Source organism: Hyperolius riggenbachi, chromosome 2 (assembly GCF_040937935.1).
Source record: "Hyperolius riggenbachi isolate aHypRig1 chromosome 2, aHypRig1.pri, whole genome shotgun sequence".
Classification (NCBI taxonomy): Eukaryota; Metazoa; Chordata; class Amphibia; order Anura; family Hyperoliidae; genus Hyperolius; species Hyperolius riggenbachi.
This window is the reverse complement of record NC_090647.1, coordinates 309,593,518-309,619,651: the sequence shown is the minus strand read 5'-3', so window position 1 is coordinate 309,619,651 and position 26,134 is coordinate 309,593,518. Positions and strand designations below refer to the sequence as shown.

At 44.7% G+C, this 26,134-nt stretch overlaps 1 protein-coding gene across 2 annotated transcripts in view; it reads left to right on the top strand.

Moving 5' to 3' along the window:
* The first annotated feature begins 273 nt into the window (after positions 1-273).
* THRAP3 (thyroid hormone receptor associated protein 3) overlaps positions 274-26,134 on the top strand; it is an 87,191-nt gene continuing 61,330 nt past the window's right edge. For both annotated transcript variants that reach the window (XM_068269064.1, XM_068269067.1), the window contains exons 1-2: positions 274-413; positions 18,418-18,476. The gene's annotated coding sequence lies outside the window, so the exon portion shown is untranslated. The remainder of the gene's footprint in view (positions 414-18,417; positions 18,477-26,134) is intronic.

Sequence of the window (26,134 nt, the reverse complement as noted above, 5' to 3'; positions counted from 1 at the left end):
CCGAAAAGGGAACAGTTGGGAGCTATGTGATTAATGTTTCCTCTGCACTGGTGTGGTTTATTTCGTTTTGCTGTCAGCTTTATTAGTGTATCATTGAATACTGCCTACTACGGCTACCGAGGTTACGCATTTCATTCCAGAAGTGACGAGGAAGTCAATAATTTGCCACTTTGCTTGTAGTACTGTGCTATGCTGCTGATACTGCCATTCTAATTTGTTGCATGCTGCGTAGTTTCCAGTTCCGCCCTACGTAGCCTGGCCGGGAAAGTCTCGCCGTCTCTCGCGACACTTCAGGTGGCCGTACATCACAGAGTGGTCTTTCTGCTCTGCACTGCGTTTCCCAGCAACACTTTAGCCACTTTGCCTGCAGTCTGCGACGCTGCGTGAGGAAGAGTTCGGACGGCGGTACGCAGGTGAGTGGACAGCCCCGGAATCTTAGTGTATATTGCTTTGTGCTGCTCGGTGCGTGCTTCAGCCACTGCTCTGCGCCTGGCAGCCGCCATCTTACCGCGGCCCTCTTCCCGCCGCATCCGGGGCTCTGGGGTGCTCCCGAGACAGTGAATGAGGAAAGGGGGAGGTAGTGGCCAGGCCTCAGACTTGCGTATAGGAAGCGGTGTTTTTGTGAAGGGCAGTGAAGGTGATGGCTGTTATTTTGCAGCTAGAATCTCCTCTTTCCCCAGGTGTACAAGCTTTGCCTTCGTGTCCTTGGAAATATCCGCAGCCTTGACAACTCTACGAGATGCAGATCGTCCCACTGTATAAAATAAATATGCACGTTCTGTAATAACATTCCATACTGCTGCCCGTGCCTTCTTTGTGAAATGTGACCCTCCCTTCTGATTAGAGATAATAATTGAAAATTTGACTTATTTTTTTTTTAATTACTAGAAATAGTTGTTGGGGGTCGAATTTGAACACAGGTCTTATCTGTTTTAGAAAGGAGTTCATTATGCTGGGTACACAGGTTACATTTTTTTTGTGCGATTTTGAGACCAGATCGATTTTTCCTCACGATTCCACACTCGATTCTCTTATCTTCATTTGTTTTTGTTATCTTTTTCCATTCACCGATATGAGAAATCGAGCACGGAAATGATCGGGACCAATATCGGACATGATGGATATTATCTATCGCACGGAAAATCGTACCGCGTGTGTACGCAGCATTAGTTCTTATTGGCCCTGTGCAGAGCTCTCTACTCATGTTTTGGCAGGGCAGGAAGTAAAAATCAAAAGAATATCAGTGAGGAAATAATCACTAGTTTGAAATGAAAAGGGTGTCAGCGGTTTTGAACAAGAAGCGGAGCATGGAAAGAGATGGTCAGTGTGGTTGCTAGAGGGGAGTTTAGGGTTGCAAGCAGTTATGGTCAGTCATCCTCCATTCACAGCTATGTTTTCACCTGTACCAGTATTGTCACCACAATGGAAATGCAGTTGTCCAGCAGTCTCCCTGAACTAAAGTGTCAGGCTGGGTTCCCACTTCACTGCATGCACAATGGTGCATTCACAGTATAGCCTAAGCGGATACGAGGTGCCCTGACGTGTGTCCGTCGACATACTCTTACCAATCATCACTGTGCGTGCGTTGTACTGTCTCATAGCTGCCAACTTTCAAGTCCTACGCCGCCACTGGGTCAAATGCCAGTATATAGGTCGGAGTGCTGGCAGAAGCATCAGGCTCCTAATGGATAGCAAAAGACCAATGGGAATCCTCTGCAGCATAAGGGAAAATTCTCATTGGCCCACCACTGATCAGTGAACCAATGAGGATCCTCCCTGAGGATTTCCATTTGTAACCCAGTTGGAGCCTGATGCATCTGCCTGTGCTCTGATCTAATAAAAAATTGATACTTTCCTAAGAAGACTAAGCCTCTGGGTCCTGTAGAGGCTGCTCACACTGTTCTCCAGCTCATTGCTGCTTGTGGACCCCCGAAAGAAATCAGAAAAGAGCTTGTCAGATTAAAGGTCCATGCTGTGCTCCTCTTCATGCAAGGGAGCGGCTGTACTGAAACTGCTTGTGCACGACCGACACCATGCTGTGTAGGTGGGGCCATACTCGAGCAGGTGCAGCACGGTCATACTTGTGCATGAAGAGGAGCGCGGCCTGGATCTTCTGAGGCTCCAGGGGTTAGCGATGATAAGGATGAGGAGAACCCGCAAAGCCTCTGGAGGATCCACAGGCTACCCTCTTCTGACCCTAATGCTGGGTATACACCATGCGTTTCCCGCTTGATCCCCGGGTCGACTGGGATCGATTAGACTATTTCCAACGTGCTCGATTTGGGCTTTGATCTTTCCTGCCGTTGATTTTGCATACTTAACATGCAAATCGACGGCAGGAACGATCAAAGCCCAAATCGAGTACGTCGGAAATGGTCGAATCGACCCACAGATCGAGCGGGAAAACCCATGGTGTGTACCCAGCATAAGGTTCGCCTCGGATTCACTTTAGGGCTGGTGCACACCAGAAGCGCTTTTCTGTGCACTTTGTGATTTTAACCATTTCAGCCCTCGTTTTTCACCTTATGCATCCGAGTAATTTTCACCTCCCATTCATTCGCCAATAACTTTAACACTACTTATCACAATGAATTGATTTGTATCTTATTTTTTCTGCCACCAATTAGGCTTTCTTTGGGTGGTACATTTTGCTAAGAATTTTTTTTCCTAAATGCATTTTGAGGGCTCGTTTCCACTATTGCGGTGCGGAATCGCCTGGATTCCACCGTTGATGAAATCGCATGCGGATGCGATTCCGCATGCGTTTTTTGCCGCGAATTCGCATAGGTGAGGGTCTATGCGATTTTAACCATGTCACTGCCTGTGTGAATTTACATTGGTACCTATGAGAATTCGCGGCAAAAAACGCATGTGATTTCCCTATTAAATACATTGTGTGCGATTTGCCTGCATTTCACACGCAGGCGAATTCTGAGGGCTCTGCCGTGCAGAAAAATCCTGCACAGAAAAACGCACAGCAAAACTGACAAGTGGAAACAGGCCCATCCATTTGTATTGGCTGTGCGAATCCGAATGCGGACAACGCATGCGGATTCGCGATGGTGGAAACGGGCCCTTACAGGAAAATGGCTGTTTTCGGCCATTATAGCTGTAAAATAATACATGCTACCATAATTAAAACCCACACATTTTATTTTTCCCGGTTATTAACCACTTAAATTATGTCCCTATCACAATGTATAGCGCCAATATTTTATTTGGAAATAAAGGTGCATTTTTTCGGTATTGTGTCATCACTATTTACAAGCTTATCATTTAAAAATATTAGTTTATATAATCCCTTGACATGCATATTAAAAACGTTTAGACCCTTACGTAACTGGATTGTTTTGTTTAATTTTTCAAATTGTAATTTATTTATTTTGTGTGTGTGTGTGTGTTATTTGGCCACAAAGTGGCCACAGTGAAATTATAATTTTTTTTTTTTTTTTTTTTTTTTGTTTTAATTCCCATCTTATAAGTGAACTGCAAAAATCGTGGAGTGGAGGAGCACTCAGTAAAAGGAGAAATTCCTGTGTGCCCAAGACAAAGGTCTTAGTACCAATGAGGCCCATACAGCATGCATACAAAAATGGCTGGCACCACAGAATAAAAATAAGCTCTTTATTGAAATGCCGTTAAAATGACATAATAGTCAAAAAAAAAAATAGGCTTTCACTGCCAAAGCCTAATTTTTTTGACTATTATGTCCTTTTAATGGCATTTCAATAAAGAGCTTATTTTTATTCTGTGGTGCCAGCCCTTTTTGTTTCCATCTTTTATAAGTGAGAATCTCGCTTACAGTAATAAGGAGGGCAAGGTTTTTTTTGGGGGGGTCAGAAAGACGGCAGCTTCTTATAAGAAGCTGTTAATCTTTCTACCGGGGACTTAGATCAATGAATGGGAACTATGTTCCCATTCATTGATCTCTGAAATAACGGGGGCAACACGGGAGCGTGCCGACGCGCGCGATTGCGTGCAGCAGTGCAACAGTGGCCATCTGAACGTGACACTCACGTCCAGGCGGCTAAAATTATTAAAAGCTCCTGCTAATGTTATCCTATGTGTGTGTGCACACTGCAGCGATGTTATTTTGTAAAAATCCCCCATAGCATTGTGTTATCAAGAGCTTTTAAATCTAGTGTTTAAAAAGCTCTTGTGTGCACCAGCCCTTAGAGTATAGTTTCTAAAACCTTAAATGTAAATCTCTAATGCTGGGTACACACTATGAAATTTTTTTGGTTGGTTTTACTGTCAGATCGATTATTTCCAACATGTCCGACTTGCTTTCCGATCAATTTTCTATGAAAGTTAACGGAAATCGATCAGAAAATGTTTGTAAATCGATCGGAAAGCAAAGCGGACATGTTGGAAACAATCAATCTGACAGTAAATCGATCAGAAAATCTCAGTGTGTACACAGCATTACTCTCACCTACTTAGATCAGCAGGTGTCGGTGGCAGTAAGTCACCCGCTGCCCGTTAATCAGCAGAGTCCTGAAACTCTGCCCCCTTGCAGCGGCAAGATGGTTGTGGTCATGTTTATTCAAGTGTTCCTAAGCTCTGTAGCCACGAACAGATAAACATCTGCATATAAGTACAGTTATAGTCTCGTTCCACTAGGAAACGTGATTGCATGCTAAATCACACTGCAATGCAATCACATTTCCTTATATTTACACTACTGTTATTGCACCACGATCTGTTGGGGTTTGGACACAAAGGCACCACAAATCGTGCTGGCTGGCAGTTGCGATTTAAGGAAAAACGAATCACACTAGTGGAAAGACAGCACTACGATTTACGTATTACTTTTTTATACATACCTGGGGCTTCTTCCAGCCCCATGGCTCGGATCGCTCCCACACCGCCGTCCTCAGCTGCCTGCAGCTCCAGTACTGGGTCCTGTAACTTCCAGTACAGCGCTGCCTTAGATCCCAGAGCTGTACACTGTTAATAGACTGCGGTTTCGCCGTCTAACAGTCCCCAGCGGCTATTGCTGCTGGGAGACTAATGACGGAGCTCCACTCAGTCATTCAAGCGGGACGCGCGTGCCTCAGCGCTCGCGATCCCCTGCTATTTCCGCCCGCTGCCATTCATGGCAATCGGCGTGGAATGGCTCATGCCAATCGGTGGGGAGCAGTCGTGTAGAGGTTAATCTGGGTAGTACAAAGTCTGTCCGTATATGGGTTTTGGGTTGCACTCTGATTTAGGGCTAGTTCACAGTGCTTAGTTACATTGCAGAATAATTCTGAAAGTCAACTCACTGCTGATACAATTCTGTGGGCCTGCATTGTATGCAGGCTTTGTATTTGAAGTTTATGTCCAGTCTCCATTGTGGTTCACACTCCTTTTCACACGTTATGCAACTGATCACCTTGAATCTAGCCTTAGAATTCTTTTCTTTCTGAAACTAGGAAGGAAACTGCTGCACAATGCTTTCACACTTTGCCTTTTACTTGTTTTTCTAGGGTTGAGAATGGTGTCAGTAACTTGAGTACTTGCTAATGAGGAGCTGAATAGGCCTCTTACAGAACATTCTATGCTTTATGTGCAGTTTTTTTCTTCGCAAACCATTGTTCTAAGTGAAAACTTGTTTGTAAAAACGCTGGCATTCTGGTTATTAAACACAGGGCTGTGGAGTCGGAACAAAAATCTTCTGACTCCTCAGTTTATTAAATCACCGACTACGGGTGCTCAAAATGGCTCCAACTCCTTAGTCTAATACTTACCAGGGCTGTGGATTTTGTACAAAAACCATCCGACTCTGACTCCCCAGTTTATGAAATCTCTGACTCCAGGTACCCAAAATTACTCCGACTCCTCGACTCCAAGTCTGACTTCACAGCCCTGATTAAACAAGCCTGTGTGGACTAATTAATATGGAATTCAGACTTGCATGCAGATGTAGTGCAAATTGTATGCAGCTTAAAGAGGAACTGTAACGACAAAACATCCCCTGGTGGGTACTCCCCTCGGGTGGGGGAAGCCTCCGGATCCTAATGAGGCTTCCCACGCCGTCCTCCATCCGTCAGGGGTCTCGCTGCAGCCCTCCGTGCAGCGGTGACGTAATATTTACCTTCCTGGCTCCTGCGCAGGCGCTCTGACTGCTGTCGGCTCCGAAGTAGACGGAAATACCCGATCGCCGTCGGGTCTGCTCTACTGCGCAGGCGCAAGTTTCCGGCGCCTGCGCAGTAGAGCGGACCCGACGGAGATCGGGTATTTCCGTCTATTTCCGTGCCGAAAGCAGCCACAGCGCCCCCGATGGAGCCAGCAAAGGTAAATATTGAAGCTACAGTCTGCTCTGTCGTCGGCTGTTCGGAGGGCTGCAGCGAGACCCTCGTGGGACAGAGGACGGCGTGGGAAGCCTCATTAGGATCCGGAGGCTTCCCCCACCCGAGGTGAGTACCCCCCAGGGGAGGTTTTTGTTGTTACAGAGTCTCTTTAAGCAATGCACACAAGCTTCTTTTTTCTTTTTTTTTCCCCTACTCCCCTACAGTACTCCTTTAAATTTTTTCAATAGAACGGGAATCACAAAGCAATCGCCCCCAAAACGCTGCATGCAGTGCGTTTGCGATTGATGGAAATTGCAACCGCTGCAGTGTGAATGTATTTATAGGGATACATTGTAGCAGCGCTTTGCTGATCGCCAGCGATCAGCAAAGCACTCAAGAATCGCCACAATGTGAACCAGCACTCAGAAATGGGTCAGTCAGATGCTGGATCTGCAGGAAGTAAACTTGGCTTCCCCAGTTTCAACATGCATTCCGTTTTTGTGTTAAATTTGCATAGAATTCACAATCTTCTGCATCACACTGACCATCTGTAGGGTCAGCTGTAATTTTAACACCCATGGACTTCCTGGCTTGTGGGATTTTTCCAACCCTTGTATAAACAATATTGACAAGCTGCTATTATTCAATTGAAGAAACAAAGGAGACAGTGGCAAGCTAACTTATGCATTGGCAGTATAATACAAGATCTGTGCAGTGTATTTTATATGCATGAAATAATTCTGTGTGTACTTATACAGTACTGATTCTTGCAAAGTAGTCAGTACACCACCAATTGGTTGAACTTAGTTCCTTGGCAATCAAATGACTGCACACATTTTATTTATATGATCTTGTGGGCTGATTATGATATGTAGAACAGTGGAACTGGTGTTTACTGCTTGCTTCAGCTGTCCAACATTCTTGCTGTCTTTAGTCAGTGAAATTGTAGGCCAAAGAAAACATTTGTTTTGGTGCTAGCATGGTAAGAAAGAAGCTGCTTACACACCCATTGGATTTTATGTGAAATGTCTTCCTTCTTGTTCATCCCCATTTTTGTTTGTTGTCTTGTAAGTAATAGATAACGTAGTATCAATTATTACATTTTATATTCTATATATCGGATCTGATGTTTGGTAGATACCGTAAGCTCCAGCTGCTCCGAGTTGGTGACTGAGACACATGTATTGATGCTTTGCAGCTGTTGATAGAATCCATTTGTTCAGGATATCTCTACAGTATGTGTTAATCATTGTGTCTTACAGTGAACATGTTGAAACGTTCATTCATGCCTATATGTTATGTGATCTAGTTCACATGTGCAAGTGCTGTAGCTATCTTTTAATAAAAAAAATTTAAAAAATAAAACTATGGATATCATATTGGTCCTGAGTGCTTCAGTGATATATCTACAGGAAATATGTTGCACAATGGGCATAATTCACAAAGCTTTTTCACCGGTTTTCCACCCCTATTCACACCTAAAAACACAAGCGTTATGTGTTTTTGTGCGCTGGTTTTTTTCCCCCCCTCCCAGCGCCCCACTGCACGCTGCGTTTTTGTAAAACTCTTTGCTAAGCCCTTTTTTTTTTTTTTTCAGAGTGGTTTTGTAATTCACTCCCTGACAAAAGTCAGGAAGTGAACTCTTTGACCTGGAAAATAATAAATACAATGTATTTATTCTTAAAAACGCAATCGCTGCACAAGGTGATTTTTGTGAGCATTTAGCGCTGTTCCTATAGCTTTCATTATATATAAAAACGCCCCAAAAATGGTACAGGCACTGCTTTGCTGAATGCACAGCGGACGAAACGCGCCGATATAAACCTTCTCATAGAGATTCATTGCACAAGCATTTTGTGGGGGATTTTAAAAATTGCCTGCGCTTGAAAAAAAGGCGGAAAACACCCCCAGTGTGAACGGGCCCTTCCTCTGTTTTCGCCTTATCTATGTTACATTTTTTTAAGCTTCCAAAGAGCAAAAATATACCGGTAATATAATTAAGGTAAGAAAAGTAATATTGAAATGGAATAAATCGGGAACAACTTACTGAGTGATTATTTTGCTTGTAAATGTTCTGAAAGGGTATTTTTTATTAATTCAGGTGATAAATAAGTCATGTATGAGTTTTTGTGAATGGTGTCCATTGTCCTTTTATTTCTATAAAAGTTGTATAATCATGGCGTACCTCAACTATCAAATTTCTGAGGAGAAAAAAAACAAACCTACTGCGGCTGCTGGAGAGATACGCAAAGAGTGCACTTCCCCTGCGTAGACTGGAGCCGAGTGACATAAGTGACGAGCCCCGGTTCCCGAAGCTGCAGACGGCGGCGTGGGAGCGATCAAAGCAAATGGGGCTGGAGGAAGCCCCAGGTATGTATAAATCTTTTTAATAGATTCAGCTCTGGTACACTTTAACCACTTCACCTCCAAGGGTTTGTCCCCTTAAAAAAACCAGAGCAATTGTCACCTGTCAGCACTCCTTCCATTCACTCTCCTATAACTTTATTACTACGTATCACAACAAAACAATCTATGGCCTCGATTCATAAAGCATTCCCGCATTCGGAAATGCTGAAAACGGCTCACTTTACCGACCACACAGCAAAATCTGTATTCATAAAGGCTTTTTCCGCATGAAAAGCTGACATTCACGAGCAGAGTGATAAATCACCGCCTTGCGCGGTGATTATCATAGCAAAAGTAACAAGTAGTCAATTCATAAAGATTAGAGGTAGCGGTATGCGGACGGGTATTACCGCTACCTCTGATGTGGCGAGAAGCGGAATACAGTGCAGTGAATGGGACAGACCTCCCAAGCAGCTGCAGAGAGAACACCGCACGGAGGGATTCCGCCTGCTTCTCCTGTTTCCGCATGCGTAGGACAGCCTAACGCCTGCCTACAGCGGAATATCTCCGCACGCCTGTCACATCTAGCTACATTTTTATGAATTACCACCCTGAAGGCGGAAATATCGACAGCGGTGTTTCCCCGCTCGACTTTCCCCGCTCGACAGCACTTTTATGAATCGAGGCCTTTATCTTGTTTTTTTCACCACCAATTAGGCTTTCTTTGGAGGATACTTTTTGCTAAGAATTATTTTATTCTAACTGTGTTTTAACGGAAAAAAATTGGATTTTTTTTTCAGTTTTCGGCCATTATAGTTTTAAAATAATACATGCTACCGTATTTAAAACCCATATTTGCCGATTTGTCTCGGTTATTGCAACATTTAAAATTTTCCTTTGTACAATGTATGGCACCAATATTTTATTTGGAAATAAAGGTGCATTTTTCCAGTTTTGCATCCATCATTAATTACAAGCCCATAATTTAAAAAGTAACAGTGACATGCCCTTTTGACATACATATTAACTTTCCTGTGCGTAGTATTACTATGCAAACAGGAAGTAATGCGTAGATGTGTAAGTATCGTTTTTTGATAATGACAGCGCCATCTCATTAATGGCGGCTGTCATTCACACGGGGATCTCCCATCTAACGATCGGCGGCAGGAACGAGCGATGGGCGAGCGGGAGTGGAGCGGAGCAGGGGATGTAGTAGCTACGTCCCTGCGAGAAGAAATGGGAAAATGCAGGGACGTAGTTATTCGTCCCGGGGGAGGGGAAGTGGTTAAAATCTTAATTCGACTGAAAAGTAAACATGGTATTCACATAAGCATTGTGTCCTCAACCCTTTATAGGTCAGTACATACAATTCTTAGAACTAAGTGTGCATGACTGTCTTGCTGTGCCAGGCAGTTTATCAAATGAAAGGACCATTATTCTTATTGCTTACAAAGAATGTCTATACAGGGTCTTGGTTTGTCAAATGTGCTTAAGTGTGTGTGTGTGTGTGTTTCTCACTTGCCTTATTGGCGGTGTACGTTTCCACTTCTTTTAGTACTGTAAATCACTGGCAAGTACTTTTTACTTTGCCATTTGTCTTCTGAACCTGTTGTACTGCCTTTAGTCTGCCAGTAAAAAAAATTTTTTTTAGGGCTGAAACCATCTTTATGGTTGAGTGAGTTTTCAAATTGCTCCGTATCTGTAGGAGTGGTTCAGCTATCTAAACACTCCCACTAAGGCAGAAAACAGGTGCTACCTTCCCTAGACCCCCATTATTGCAAAAGCAATGGTCGGCCACCTGTCTTTGGTTTCCCACTGATATCACTGTTTTACTTGTCTGTTACTAAGACCTCTTTTCCATGGACTGTTGATAAGCAGTGAAATGCCTCTCAAACTCTCACTACTGCCTGGTAACTGCTTGTTGTTGCCTGGTAACTGCTCATTGCTGCCTGGCAACTGCTTGCTAAGCATACAGTTCAACTGTCCGTGGAAAAGAGGCCTTAAAGAGGAGCTGTCAGCCATACTATCTTAGTAAAAAAAAATGTATACGTAGATAAATACTTGCTCTGCTTACATAACATATGTATTGCACTGTCCACGTTTTGATTTTAGTGATTTTCCTACAATAAACGAAAATTCCTTCTTAGCATTTCCCATTTCAACTGTGGCTATTTTAAAGCCAATCTTCATGTAATTTCCTCCCTTAGGGCCCATTCACACTTGATCGTTTTGCTGGAGATTTCGGCAAAATGCTCAAATGCTAGAGCTTTTGAAAGCGCTAGTGTAATTAAACCCTATGGGCCCGTTCTTACTTGTGCGATTTGCGCAAATCGCCCAAAAACACAAACTCATCGTCTGCACCATTTTCAGGCGATTTCCCGACGATTGCGTTTCAGTGCTATACAAGCGCTAAACGCTATTGGGGAAAAATAGCCGCAGTGTTTAGTGATTTTTCCGCTGAAAAATCACTCAGGCAGGGAACACACTACATGCGTTTTTGCGCGTTTTGCCACGAACCGCAAAACTCGCACGATTTTAGAGGCTATTGAAATTAATAGCCTAGCGCAGGAAACGATGTGCCGCATGCGTTTGTGCGTGTTTGCGTTCGTTTTTCTCCGCGTTTTCTAAACGCACAGTTTTCTGCTTATTCCCGCACGATGCATGGCAGTACATGCCATGCAATCGCATAAACGCGGAAACGCACGCGGAAAAACGCACGCGTTAGATGCGACCGCAAAACCCGGAAACGCAGGGGAAAACGGCCCTGCAAGTGTGTTCCCTGCCTCACGCAAAATGCCAGCGTTTTGCACTTTCAAGTGTGAATGGGCCCTACCTCTCCTCGCCTGATTTGCCCACCCTTCACTATAGAAAGTGCATTGTCTCAGCATGAGAAATATTGGTCAATCAGAGAGGAACAGAGGTGTGGGAGGGGAAAAACATGAAGAAAAGAGGCTTCAGCCAATCAGGCTGCATTAGTTAAAGGCTCATACACACATCAGACTATAGTCTTTGGAAAATGAAAGATCACAGACCAATCTTACCACCCTTCATGTAGTATGAGAGCCATACCTACACAGTCTTTTCTATGGAGCTGAACTCCACATCAGAAAAAAATCTTTGCAAGATGCTGCACACACAGATGCTGTACACATGCAACAGATCAGTATCTGCAAAAGATCTGTTCCTGCCAAAAATCCATTCCTGCAAATTGCAATGATAGTCTATGAGATCTGCAGATCATCATACACACATGATTTAACTGACATTCATCTGCAGATCAAGCAATCATCCGCAGATCTGAAAATCCATCCTGGTGGATCTGATCTGCAGATGAATGTCAGTTAAATCATGTGTGTATGATGATCTGCAGATCTCATAGACTATCATTGCAATTTGCAGGAATGGATTTTTGGCAGGAACAGATCTTTTGCAGATACTGATCTTTTGTGTCTGTACAGCATCTGTGTGTGCAGCATCTTGCAAAGATTTTTTTCTGATGTGGAGTTCAGCTCCATAGAAAAGACTGTGTAGGTATGGCTCTCATACTACATGAAGGGTGGTAAGATTGGTCTGTGATCTTTCATTTTCCAAAGACTATAGTCTGATGTGTGTATGCACCTTAAGTCTGAGGGGAAGTAGAAAAGCAAAAAAAAAGACAACCCAGCATGCCCTGCAACTTCCTTTTTGTGTACCAAATTTTGTGTACCAAATGAGTCAGGTAAACTGGGGAATGATCATTTATCAACAAGAAAAGTAATAGTGATTTTTAACTTTTGGATTGCCGGGTTAGCATCCTTACTACTTGTTTACCAGATACAAATAGTTGATTGTTTATTTTATGCCTGACAGTTAGGGTACACTTTGAGGAAAAAGACATCCTCAGACCATTGATGACCACTCTGAAGGCATCAGAGATCAATTTTAACATCTGTTTCTATTAAGGGGACCTGTGTTATGAGCAGTGCATATAGTGGCAATAATTAATGTATATAAATATTAGGTAATATACAACAAAACACACTAAATTAGGCTCAGATTTATAAATAAAACAGCCTCATGCATTGAATGGAGAAAACATTTTGAAGAAAAGTTTGCTGTATTTAGGTACACTAATATATATTTTGCTAATCCTATTCACAAATAGTGGGGCTTGCGAAATTGGAAATATTTTTCAATTCTGTATGCCCTCTGCTGTTGAAAAATGTATTGTTTTTTTTTTTTTTTTAATTGATTTTTTTTTATGTATGTTAGGGTATGTTCACACTGCATTAGTTGCATTGAAGAATAATTTTGCCTGCCCATAAAATTCTGTGGGCCTGTTAACAACATATCTGCATTGTAAGTGTAACAGATCATATTACTCTAATTTACTGCATGCAGGCTTTGAATTAAGGGTGCGTTTCCACTAGTGCGGTGGGAAATCTTCGCGCATTCTCCGCGGACGAATTCGCATGCAGGCGCGAAATCGCATGCGGTTGTATGCAAATTTTACCGCGAATTCGCATACGATTTCGCATGGATGACGCTGTGTGCGAATTTAATCATGTCAGTGCCTGTGTGCTTTTTCATTGATTCCATGCGAAATCGTATGCGAATTCGCATGAAAAAACACCATGCGAATTCCCTATTAAATACATTGTATGCGAATCGCATGCGTGTGTGCGGTGTCCGAATTCGGATGGCTCTGCTGAGCAGATTTTTCCTGCACAAGAAAGCGCTCCGTTTTCCTGACAAGTGGACACAGGCTCATTCACTTTTATTGGTTATGCGAATTTGCATGCGGGGAACGCATGCGAATTCGCGTTAGTGGAAACGCACCCTCAAGCATGTGGTATAATTCACTCACTTTCCATTGCAGCAGTAGAACGAGCAACGTGCACAATGAAACCGGCCTAACTTGTATATTTTCATACAAGTGAAAAATGGCTTGCTTGGCAGTAAAAAGGATAAAGCTTGACATACTTCCTCATACGCAATTTTTTTAAGGCATACAAAGAATGTCATGTATGTATGTCTCTGTTACTTCTGCCTTTTTTTTTTTTATCTTTTTTTTTTTTCTAAATTCCTACACAGGTCTCCTCACCCACAGAAAGGGGGTAGCTCTTTTGGATAGTTCACTTCTTCTCAATTCCAGAGAAAGCTCTGCTCCCATCCATAGCAACAGGACGCATCTGCCCTGAACTGTTGCCAGGGGAATTGAGCCCCAACCCTTGTGGGCAACTGTCCTTGTATGGGTGTGCAAGGCTTTACCCATATTTCTACTGGAATTGAATTGAGATTGAGGTTAGGTAGGAATCGGTCACTATCTTATGGATTTACGATAGGGAAGGGATTGATTGGCTTTCCATATCAGGCAATTCTTGGTGTGTAGCTGTATAGTATATTTTTTTTTTTACTGGATTTAACATTCATTTTGTATCTTCTTGCAGCAATTCAGCACCTCACATTTTTATATATTATAGTTTTAATAAAACATCACAATACATCTGGCACTTTTGCGGCACGATCGACCATTCGATAATTTTATCAAATCAGATGAAAATTGGTGCCGCAACAAACATGTCCGATTAACAATTCGACCAATTTTGGGATGAAATTGGTCCAAGGTATCCATCAAATATGCAGGTTAATCTCAGGCCGACATGGTCGATCGGCTTTCCGGGGTTAATGGTGCATGATATCACGACAGGCCCCCAGCTGCTGTCCTCTAAAATGTAAATCTGCCTGTGCATTGACAATCGCACCTGTTCCAGCTGCGGACACTTCCGTTCTCGTCTGCTGACTCTCCTGTGTGCCAACAGTCACACACACACACGCCACGTGCTATACGCTCCACAGCGTGGTGGCTACTTGTGATGGCGACATAAGAGACAGTGGAGGAGGCCAGAAGCAGCTGGACAGTCGCGGCAGCTGGAGCAGGTGATGTTTGAATGCATCGGGGGAGCACATTAACATTTTAGGGCGGACATTGGCGAAGGCGGCGTCAAGGCTTATTCCTAAGAGGTGTCATGCTGAAGTCAGTCGGGAATCGACCTGCAGTGTACAGGCAGCCAACAGCTCTCTCTCAGCATCACTTTTCCTTTGTTCGTGATTCGATAGTATAATCAAATAGACTGGTCGATCATACAGCTAAATCACTGGATCATCTGATGCCAATTGAGAGTTTGAAGCTGAGATGTTGTCAGGATCTCTGTTTGAATGCATGGTTACTCATGGTTACTTATCTAATACTTTATTTGTAATTAAATTGCCCCAGCAATAATCCATATCTCTGCTGATTTCACCGTGACATTTTTACCTTATGACAAGTCATTATAGTGGTCTGGTTTCCAAAGTCTGAGTAGCTTATAGCTTTTTACTTTAAACAAGAGGTGCAAAATAGTCCCAGCAACAGCTGCAATTTAATCTCCTTTAACCTTGCAGGACTTCAATTCATAGTGGAAAGTGTTAGTCCATTTCAACTTCACAGAAAGCCTTGCACACTGTTGGCTGGTATTTTAAGAGAAGTGATGATTTAGTCAGCTGGAAATTCATACAGCTTATGAAACGGCTCAGTTTAGTTGGATGTGGTTGTATCTAAAGGCTGTTACAAACGTGCAACTTAATGTACAACCAACTGTACAACATGATGATCCATGCAACTTGTTTAGACAAGTACATGCGCTGACCAACTAAACAACCAACTTATTTAAATGCTGCTCGCAAGCAAGCATTCAAAAAACGAGAAGTCATTTAAACGACTTGTACACAGGTAGCCAATCTGTAAGCTAGTTGGTCGGTTGGATCGGGCAAACTGCCCGTTATCAGTTGGTCAGCTTATAATTATAATTTTTCCCATTTGAAATTGATGCCAAAAATGATTCCTGATTGACCGCGCCAGACGGAGGATGTTGCTCTCTCTGGAAGGTGTCACTAGCGATTTCGCAATGTGCTTCATACCCAGCAAACCTTACACCACCTGTCCACCAAACCGTGCCTACTCTCCGCTGCCTGTTGCTCCTGTGTCACTCAGTCATTGGAAATTGCAAGAAAAAGAAATCAGCCATATACCTAAGAGGGAAGGCTCTGGGTTTTCATATAGAGCCTGCCCGCTCCTGTCTCATCCCCGTTCCAGCACTGGCTCCCTTGTAGCAGTATTCAACCAATTTGCTTAAAGAGGAGCTGTTAGGTATAAGGTCTCAGAGAAAATAAACACATATATCAGTAGCTAAAGATTGGCTGTACTTACATTACATATGCATTTCACTGTCCACGTTTGGATTTCACAGAATTTGTATATAGTATATGCAGAGATAGATGCTCATGGCAGGCTCCATGTTTTTCTGTCAAATGTGTCGTCATGTCCTGCCTGCTTCCTGATCACAGATAAGCTTGTACTTGAACAACACAGTGTGCAGTGAATATTAATGAGCCATGTGGCTAGGAACAATAGCTGACTCCTGCAGTGTACTCTGCCCGGAGATTTATCAGTGCTACGCGCTGGACTGATTACAAGCTGCTGTAACGTCTCACTAGCAGCCGAGGGGAGGGCCTCAGAATGCTTTGCAGTATAGTATGCGGCTTGCGTCCTCTTGGGTTTTAACAGCCTTACTGATAAGCACACATCAAAGGTAACTGAGATTTTTATCTTCACTAATGGCTTTTGGGCTTCCTTCTAAACTGTTTAACACAGGAGAATAGAGGTTCAAATTAGCTTCTGCAGCCTGACAGTTACTCTTTAAAGAAAACCTGTAACAAAAAAACCTCCCCTGGGGGGTACTCACCTCGGGTGGGGGAAGCCTCCGGATCCTATTGAGGCTTCCCCCTTCCTCCTCGGCCCCGCGGCGGCAATAAAGCTCCCTGAACAGCGGGATATAAATATTTCCCTTTCCAGCGCAGTATTGGCTCTCCGCTCGGAGATAGGCGGAAATAGCCGACCGCTGTCGGTACACGCTACTGTGCAGGCGCAGTATAGCGGACCTGACAGAGATCGGCTGATTTTGCCTATCTCCGTGTGGAGAGCCGCAATAGCGCCCCCGCTGGAGCTAGGAAAGGTAAATAAATCAGCGCTTGTTAGCCTTGTAGAGGGAGGATTCCGGGACACTTCGGGGGAGCCAAGCTAAACTGCCTGGGGCCCTGAGGCTTCCCCCTCCCGAGGTGAGTTACCCCCCCCCCCGGGTTCTCTTTTTAAATACTGCTGTCTCTGCTGCCGAAGGAGGCTTTGGAAGTCCCGAAGACTTCCGAAGTCCCCCGCAGCGGGGGATTCACATGTGGGAGCCAACGCTTAAAGGGAACCAGAGATGAACGATTCACACAAAATAAACATATCAGTTGATAGCTTGTAAAGAATAAATGCTCTACCCGATAATTTTGACACTCTGGTGTGCCTTTTTGAGTGCTTTTTATCCATTATTGCTCCAGGAAATATTCAATATGGCCGCCGGCTCATATCCCTCCGGCTTCCAGGTTATGAGGTGTTCTGGATGTGCTGTCTAGCCTCTATGAGACTATAGACAAGCAGGGCTGCTGCTGCAGCATTTCATCTGTGTGCTTTCAACTTCATATTCTGGTATGCTGTGTGGCTGCCTGTAGGAAGTGTCTCTCATAGTAATGAAACTGCATACAGTAGATAATAATGACTGGCTGCACAGACAGAGCACACAGATCACACAGCCACGCTTGTCTGTTTCAGAGATTTTTCCTGCAGCAGCAGCCCCTGCCATGTCATCAGAGCTCTCAGTATGTAAAGCAAATCTGATCCAGGAGGGGGAAGGCTTGGGCTTGAAAAGACTCCACAAAAGAGTGACTCAGCTATAATGATTCCAGGTCAAACCTCGACTGACTCAGTCAGGGATTCTTATCACAGCTGATTATAGACAGATTAAGCAGAGAAGATTAACACTAAAAGCAGGGTAGGTGTTTACTGTCATGGTCCCACTGATAAATGTAATAAAATACATGAGGGTGCTTCGTCTCTGGTTCTCTTTCCCAGAGGAGACCGGGAGAGGAGCTGGAAGGCTCTATAGCAGTGTTCCCCCAACCCTGTCCTCAAGTATCACCAACAGTATATGTTTTGCAGAAAACCACAAACGTGCACAGGTAAGGTAATTATTGTCTCAGCAGGGCTGATTTACTACCTCTGTACCTTTTCCCAAACGTGGACCTTGAGCACAGCGGTGAGAAACACTGCTCTATAGACTTCTCCTTGTGGTAAGTATCTGGCTTATTTTTTTATTTTTTTTTCTCCTAGTGATTCCCAATGACTTTAACAAATGCAAGAGGTCAAACACTAGAGGCCTCTAGTGGTCTGGTCATGTAAGATTTGTGCCATGGTGCCCATAGTGTTTGGCCTCTAGTGTTTACACAGGCGCCTGGGAGGAGAGAGAAGACACAGGCCAAAGCATAGGTACAAGTGTAAGCTCCTACAATCTGCTTGGGGAAGGGGAATAGGTGAGACCAAATCAGGCACGCAGCACTGCTTGGAATTTAGCTGCATCGCAGTTCTGTGCCCAAGTGATGAATATATTTATTTACATGTTGGTGCTGTTGTGGGCTAATATAATGAGCATTAGTGATGTATATGTAAATATATCATTTTAAATTTTTTTTTTTTTATTTTTTTTTTTTGTTATAACTTTGAGCATGCTATTGATAAAGAAAAAATGGAAGTCAACAGTTCTGTCAATACTACCAAATGTGTCTATAAAAACTTATGAGCTACCTATAGCCTGTCACAAATGTTATAGTGGTATGAAAGAGACACCTGAAATATCAGTAATGAATTAAATCAATTTGTTTTATTGTTCCTTTTCAACAGATGTGCAGCTTTGAATGCTAAACCTTTAATCTCTGAGGCCTCTTGCTGAGTCATTCAAGGTATGAAATATATTTCTTAAGCCATTAGACCTAAGTAATATAAAACTAGTTACTGTACATCTGTACATTTGGGGAAATATCCAATTAATATCCTGTTCCTGCATATCACACACTAGTTTTCTCAATCTTGGTACATTAGCAACTTGCTCCCAGCATCCCACGGTCCTGACATTCTGCGCAGGAGAGATGCCATGACAGTTTGCAAAACTCAGTTTTGATTTAAACGCCCGATACAGATCCCCATCTCCCTGCACTTTCCAGTGCTGAGTCCCCCAAAGCGCAGCCGCATTGTGCATTAGCACAGACCTGCTCCGCTTCAATGGAAAAAGCCACACTTGATCCTGTCCATGTTACTGTGCAGACAAAGACAGCATGCGCAGTAGCACTGACTCAATTGGGCTCTGCTTTTTCCGCCGAAGCACGAACAGTCTGTACTACTGCACATGTACAAGCTGTCGACAAGCGATTTCCTAGACGGGACAGCACTGGAACAGGCCGGAGAAGGACGACGGGGGAAGCCTTTAGAGGATGTCAGTCTGAAGCAATTTATTTGGCACTAAGGCCCCTTTTACACTTAATCAGTTGGTGTGCGTTAGTACGCGTTAGTACGCGTTAGTACGCGTTTTTTCCATAGCAGTGCATTGTGACAAAGATTTCAGTTAAAACGTGTTAAGTGTGAAAGGTGCCATAGGGGAACATGGGACTTACTTTGAAAATCAGTTTTCTTTCCGTTTTAACTGAGAGCAACTGATTAAGTGTAAAAGGGCCCTTAGGGCCATACGCCATTCACTTTTTCACCTGCGTTTTCTCCTAGGTGATATTTTCACAACTTGTAAATAAAATGCCTTTTAAACCACCAGCAAGCAAACAAATACTCCAAATAATTTTGACGGTATATGTTCACCTACGTTTTTGGTACTTTTTCAATTGCAAAGTGCTAAAAAGTTATTTTAAATCGAAGATGAAAAATTATCTCCCAGGAGAAAACTCGGGATAAAAAGTGAATTGCATATGGGCCCTAGAGAGAGTCTTAAGCCTCATACACACCGAATCTATTGTGTGTACAGTGGCCCCTCATTCCCCCTCGGTATATTGTTGAGCATTCCGCCTGGTGGATTGACTCAGCTGAGCACTGGCCAAGGGTGTTTCTCTCCCCCCCTCATTTACCCTGCTCGTTCAGTGTCACTCTGTCATGCACTCAGCCCCGTTGGCTGTCCTTCAACCTCCATTGCAATAGACTAACATCTCCGTTTCTACTCATAATGAGACTCGGACATCACTGATGAACTAGTAGAGAAACAGTAAACATTTCTTTTGAGGAAGGTGGTAAATGCTACTGATTGGTGTAAAGTTCGGTCCTGCATTAAAGTTGTTCTGTAAGTTGGAATGCAAATGACTCTTACATAGAATGTTTGATATCTTACAGAAACCTAGGAATCTGCTTTGTAGCGCTGACTGAATTTACCTCAGCCCGGGCTCAGTTTAGCCAACCTAGTCCCAGATGTTCATGTACGTTTTTTGGAATTCAAATTTTAGTGTTAGAAGGTTTCTGTTGGTTTCCATCAGTTTTCTGCCTCTTTTCATGTTTCCATTCCACACAGATATGCGTGGGTGAAAATTACAGTTAAATGAACAACTGAATGCAAAGACCTGAATGTCTGCAGTATTGCGGTTCCTTTGGTTTTGCTTGAATGACAGTTTACCTATTTCCTAGCTCCTGATAGGCGTTCAGGGTGAAACAGGTAATTTGGGAGCAAGGCGCACCTAGGGATTTTGGCACAGCCATAGCCCACATTATAATTAGGGACTATGACTCAGACACAGTAATTTAGGCCTGGATTTGCTGGAGTTCGGCTTTAGTATAGCCAAATTCCGGCTAGTGGTAATGGCGATAAATTCTGTACTACAGTTGGTGCCCTGGAATTAGTACAAATTCAGCTATAGTATAGCCGAACTCTAGATAGCGGTAGTTTTGGTGAATCAGTGCTCGGGAATCTGGTGCAGGAGCTCCGGTGAATATGGCAGAGTATAGCTTTTGTGTAGCTGAACTATGGGTAGCAGAAAGGTAAGCATTATGCATGGTATGGAGTAGGTTAGTGTTCTATAAGTATAACTTTTGCACAGCACCTGAGCACTAAGCAATCTGAGAAGTGGGCTTCCTGGAGTTTACCTCTGCCCGCAGTCTCTCCTGTACCAATAGGGATGATCTATTACTGGTAAAGTTTCTTTCTTGTTCTTGTATGTGCTTGATGGCTTTTCCTTATATCCTGTATATGAAAACAGTAAATATAATTTAATTTTCATCTTTTGTTTAAACTTTAGATTTAATGAATGATTGTCTTTATGTTAAAGAGTTAACAATGGCTTATGCTGGATACACACCATGCGTTTCCGCGTCGAATGCGCCCATCGATGCGCGTCGATTCGATTATTTCCGAGCGCATTTCGATGAATTTTAGATCGATTTCCATGTAAAGTATGGCAAATCGACTTAACGATCCATCGGAGCGTGAATCGGACATGTCGGAAATAATCGAATCGATGCGTATCGACGGACGCATCGTGTGTATCCAGCATTAGGCTTGTCTATGGATTTTAGACTGAAACTCAGCAGTGTTGTCATTCGTTTTGGCAGTGACAGTGTAGACTATCTTCTTATAGATTAAAACCTGCTGAACTTTGGCAGTGATGAGAAGCTCTGTATGTTGTGTTCTTTCAATAAACCTGGTAAATATATTTGTGTATTAAAAACACTTTTTAGTGTAATAAAATAAAATAGTTGTGCCACCTTCACATCGTACCCACAACTGCTAGGAGACAGGTTGTACAGAATAGACTAAACTGCTTTGATGTTTCTGCTGGTTGTCTGCAGTCTATATACCCGGATACTGCAGTGCTCAGTAATAGACAGAGCAGTCTATTACATTGTGTTGACACAAGTAGAAATGCATTGTCCTCCTGGTGGCACCTGGCCACTATACTGATTGCGTTTTTCGAGTTGGGATTTAATCTTGCTTTCACTACTAAAGGTACCCATACTCTGGTCGATTTCTGCCATTGGTATACCGCTGATTCAACCACTCTGATTGAATCAGCTAGAAATCGACGCAGCAGGCAGAATGATTGATTGACCGATTGGTTTCTGACCAATTTTGATCGATTTAATTGGTCTGGACGAAAAAAACCAGGTCAGATCAATGGCCCATGGCTTGCATTGGATCAAATAGTGCAGCAATGCATTTTGATGGATTTTCAATAGATTTCATACTGAAATCAATTGGAAATCTGTTCCTAGAAGGTGGCACAGATCAGATACAATCCTGTCAGAATCGATCTGACAGGAATCAACTATTCTATGGTTGAATCTGCTGCAAATCTATAAGTGTGTGGGTACCTTAAAGCTGGCCATACATTATACAGTATTTTTGCAGTATAAAAACTTGGACAAAAATTGTTTCCAACACTGCAATTCACCCACGTATGGCATTACATGAATAGCAGTTCTTTGCATATGTCAGTTACAGGCCAGTCAGCAAGGGAGTTGGATATTGTTTGGCTAGCTTTAAAGGACTTACGAGGCGAACTGGTCCCAAAAAGTTAAATACCTGTATGAAATATCAATGTACGGAGGGCGCCCTCCGTGCCGTTCCGCCGGGTCCACGCATCTCAATGTGCCCCCCCGGCCGGTCCCAACCCCACAGCCCGGGTCGGGCTCTCCTTCCTCCAGTAAGATGGCCGCTGGAGCTGGCCGCGCCTGCGCAGTCCGCATATGCGCGAGTGCGGCTGCGCAGCTCTAGGGCCTCCCCCCCCGATCCACGCTATAGGCCGTCTCCTGTTGCGTGGATCGGGGGGAAGGCCCTAGAGCTGCGCAGCCGCACTCGCGCATATGCGAACTGCGCAGCCGCGGCCAGCTCCGGCGGCCATCTTACTGGAGGAATTAGAGCCCAACCCGGGCTGTGGGGTTGGGACCGACCGGGGGGGGCACATTGAGATGCGTGGACCCGGTGGAACGGCACGGAGGGCGCGGACGGCGCCCTCCGTGCATTGATATGTCATACAGGTATTTAACTTTTTGGGACCAGTTCGCCTCGTAAGTCCTTTAAGGAGAACCTGAACTGAAAATGAAAAGTCAAAATGAACATACACAGGTCATACTTACCTCCTGTGTAGTCTCCGCCTCAATCTCTTTCTCCTCTCCTGCGTCCCATTTGTCCACTGTGATCAAGGGAATTCTCCATCCTCCATTTTGAAAATGGCCATTACCCCATAACAGCTTCCTGGTCAGCACACTGTTAAACTGTAATATCACCCACTTGAGCCATAGGGAAACATGGACATTACCTTGCACATTCAGTTGTAACTGACAGCTGCTGATACATAACTGACAACAACTGGTATATTTCAGTGCTGACAAAATATTGTCAGAACTGGAAGGGATCACTGTAAGAAGAAAATGAGCCTCTGAGATAACGGATGGCAAGGTAACTATGTAATAATCATTTGCAGCTACGTCGTGTTTATTTTACATAATTTTACTCCGTTCAGGTTCCCTTTAAGGTAGCCACACATAAGGTGACTAGGCGGCCGATTGACAATCCGATTCAATTATTATAATCGAATCGGATGAAAATCTGTGTTACCAAGTGCATGCCTGACAATGCAACCGATTTTGAGCTGAAATTGGTCGCATTAGTCGACCGAACATGCTGACTTGCTCGATGATGTGCGCGGTGGTAACTAGGGCTGTGGAGTCGAGGAGACAGTTGGAGCAATTTTGGGTACCTGGAGTCGGGAGTCGTGGTTTCATAAACTAAGGAGTCCGAGTCGGATGATTTTTGTACAAAATCCACTGCCCTGGTAAGTATTAGACTAAGGAGTCGGAGTCGAGGAGTCAGAGCCATTTTGGGTACCTGGAGTCAGAGTTCGAGTTGTAGTCTGAGTCGGTGGTTTCATAAATTGAGGAGTTGGAGTCGGATGATTTTTGTACCGACTCCACAGCCCTGGTGGTAACTGCGTGCAATATTGGAACAAACGATAAATGCAACGAAACCCCCAGTGTTGTCCCCCCTAATGTTAAATGTCGCTTCCCCCACCCCCCTGTGCTCTGTGCAAGTGATACATTACCTGTCAGCAGCCTCCGCTTGTCCTCCACAAGCTCTGGGCTTTCTCCTTTCTCCATACACGCATGCCCCACGTGGTTGCCAAGTAAGGGCGCTCGTGTGACGTCCGTCACAGATGTGGCCACGTTGCTAGGTAACCACCTGGGTCTTCCTCCAGCCCCTGGTAGGTTCTGTCCCTTGCCGCAGCTCCGGTGTCCCCGGATCCCCTCCGTTGCAGATACTGACCTTGTGAGCACGTGGCGGCGGCGCTTGCGCTAACATGGCCTGGTGCATTCTGCGTGTACTTATGCTCTTGCGCAGAACATTTCAGGCCACGTGATCAGCGCGCTTTTGCAGGTCCAGAAGGTAGGGGATCCGGGGACACCGAGCTGCGGTAAGGGACAGATGGGCTGCCAGGGGCTGGAGGAAGCCCAGGTAAATAGATCCCTTTTTTACGCAACTGTCCTTCAAAGGATACCAAAGCCCAAATTAATATGATAGATGGGGGAGCAGGCATGTATGGTGAGCTGTCCTGATGCTCACCGCTCCCCCCCCCGCGTCTCCATTCTTCCCCTCCGATCCTCCTAAATGCATCGGGACAGCTCACCATACATGCCTGCTCCCCCGGTTTTTCCTATTAATTTGGACTCTGGTATCCTTTAGAGGGAAGGTTCAGGGAGTGAGAAAAAAAAACATATCCACTTACCTGGGGCTTCCTCCAACCCGTGGCAGGCAGGAGGTGCCCTCGCCGCCGCTCCGGAGGCTCCTGGTCGTCTCCGGTGACCGACCTGGCCAGGCCCGGCTGCCAGGTCGGGCTCTTCTGCGCTCCAATCTGCGGCTCACGGGGGCGCGCTGACGTCATCGGACGTCCTCCAGGCTGTACCTGCGCAGTACAGCCTGGAGGACGTCCGATGACGTCAAGCGCGCCCACGTGGAACGCAGAAGAGCCCATCGTTGGAGCGCAGAAGAGCCCAACCTGGCTGACGGCCGGGTCAGCCACCGGGAGCCTGTGGAGCGGCGGCGAGGGCACCTTCTGCCTGCCACGGGCTGGAGGAAGCCCCAGGTAAGTGGATATGTATTTTTTTTTCCCCACTCCCTGAACCTTCCCATTAAGGGTGCCTACTCAAATCCACTTTTGCCATTACCATGTTGTTGAAGAGCTTACAATCATAGTATTTAAAGGGAACCATAAGCATAAAAAAAAAAGTTTGTGGCTTCTGCAAACCCCCTGCAGCTGTCCTGTGCCCACGCCGTTTCCAAACAATCAGCCGGTCCCCCGCCGTGGATCACTTTCATTTTTGCCTACATAAAAACTACGTCCATTGGCGTGCGCGTCATCATATGCACGTGCCCTCATATGTGCTCCTGTCGCCGGGAGCGTCCTGCGCAGGTGCAGTACGATAAAATCTCTACTGCGCCTGCGCAGAACACTCCTGGCATCGGGTGTGCAAACTAGGATGAATGTGGCCAGACCCATGCAGGCGCAGTGGACAGCGACTGAAGAACCTGAAAGTGTACCGTGGCGGGCAATTGGAGGATCGTTTAGTAATTGCACGGGCGCAGGATGGCTGCAGGGGGCTGGCAGAAGCCCCAGGTAAGTGAAACTTTTTCTCCCGAGTTTTCTCTATGTGATATTTTTACACCTTAAAGTGCCGTCGTAAAATGCCTTTTAAAGGAGTTATCAGGCAAAAGTTACTAAATGAGGTTTACTCACCTGGGGCATTCTCCAGCCCCTTGCAACCAACTGTCCCACGCCGACCGCTCTGCTCTCCGCCGCAGTCCCGGGCTCCCCAAACTGTGCAGAGGCCGACCGCGGGGTCGGCCTTTCTGCGCCTGTGCGAAGTGCCGCTGTCAATCACCACGTGGACCGCGGCACACTGCGCAGGCGCAGTAGATCTGTGCCTGCGCAGTGCGCTGCGGATTACGTGGCCATGATTTACAGCGGCGCTTCGCGCAGGCGCAGTAAGGCCGTCCCTGGGGCAGCGGCGGAGTGGTGCGGTCGGCGTGAGACAGTTTGCTTCAAGGGGCTGGAGAAGGCCCCAGGTGAGTAAACCTCATTTAGTAACTTTTGCCTGATAACTCCTTTAACCTCCCTAGCGGTATTGATGGTTATACCCGTCAATACAAAACATGCTGTGAACAGTATTGACATGCATACCAGTCGATACTCTCCTGCACTGTATACTAGACCCTTGCTTCACGCATTTTGGCAAGTCACAGGAATAAAAAGTTATTACATAGTTATTTGGGTTAAAAAAAAGACATACATATTCAATTCAATTCACTTTATTGTCATTGTGTAACACAACGAAATTACTTTTTATGACAACCCCACGGTGCATATAGAGAACATAGTGATATTAACAAGGAAGGGCTGGTGCACACCAAAACCCGCTAGCAGATCCGCAAAATGCTAGCAGATTTTGAAACGCTTTCTTCTTTTTCTGTAGCGTTTCAGCTCGCGTTTTGCGGTTTTGTCTAGCGGTTTTGGTGTAGTAGATTTCCTGTATTGTTACAGTAAAGCTGTTACTGAACAGCTACTGTAACAAAAACCGCCTG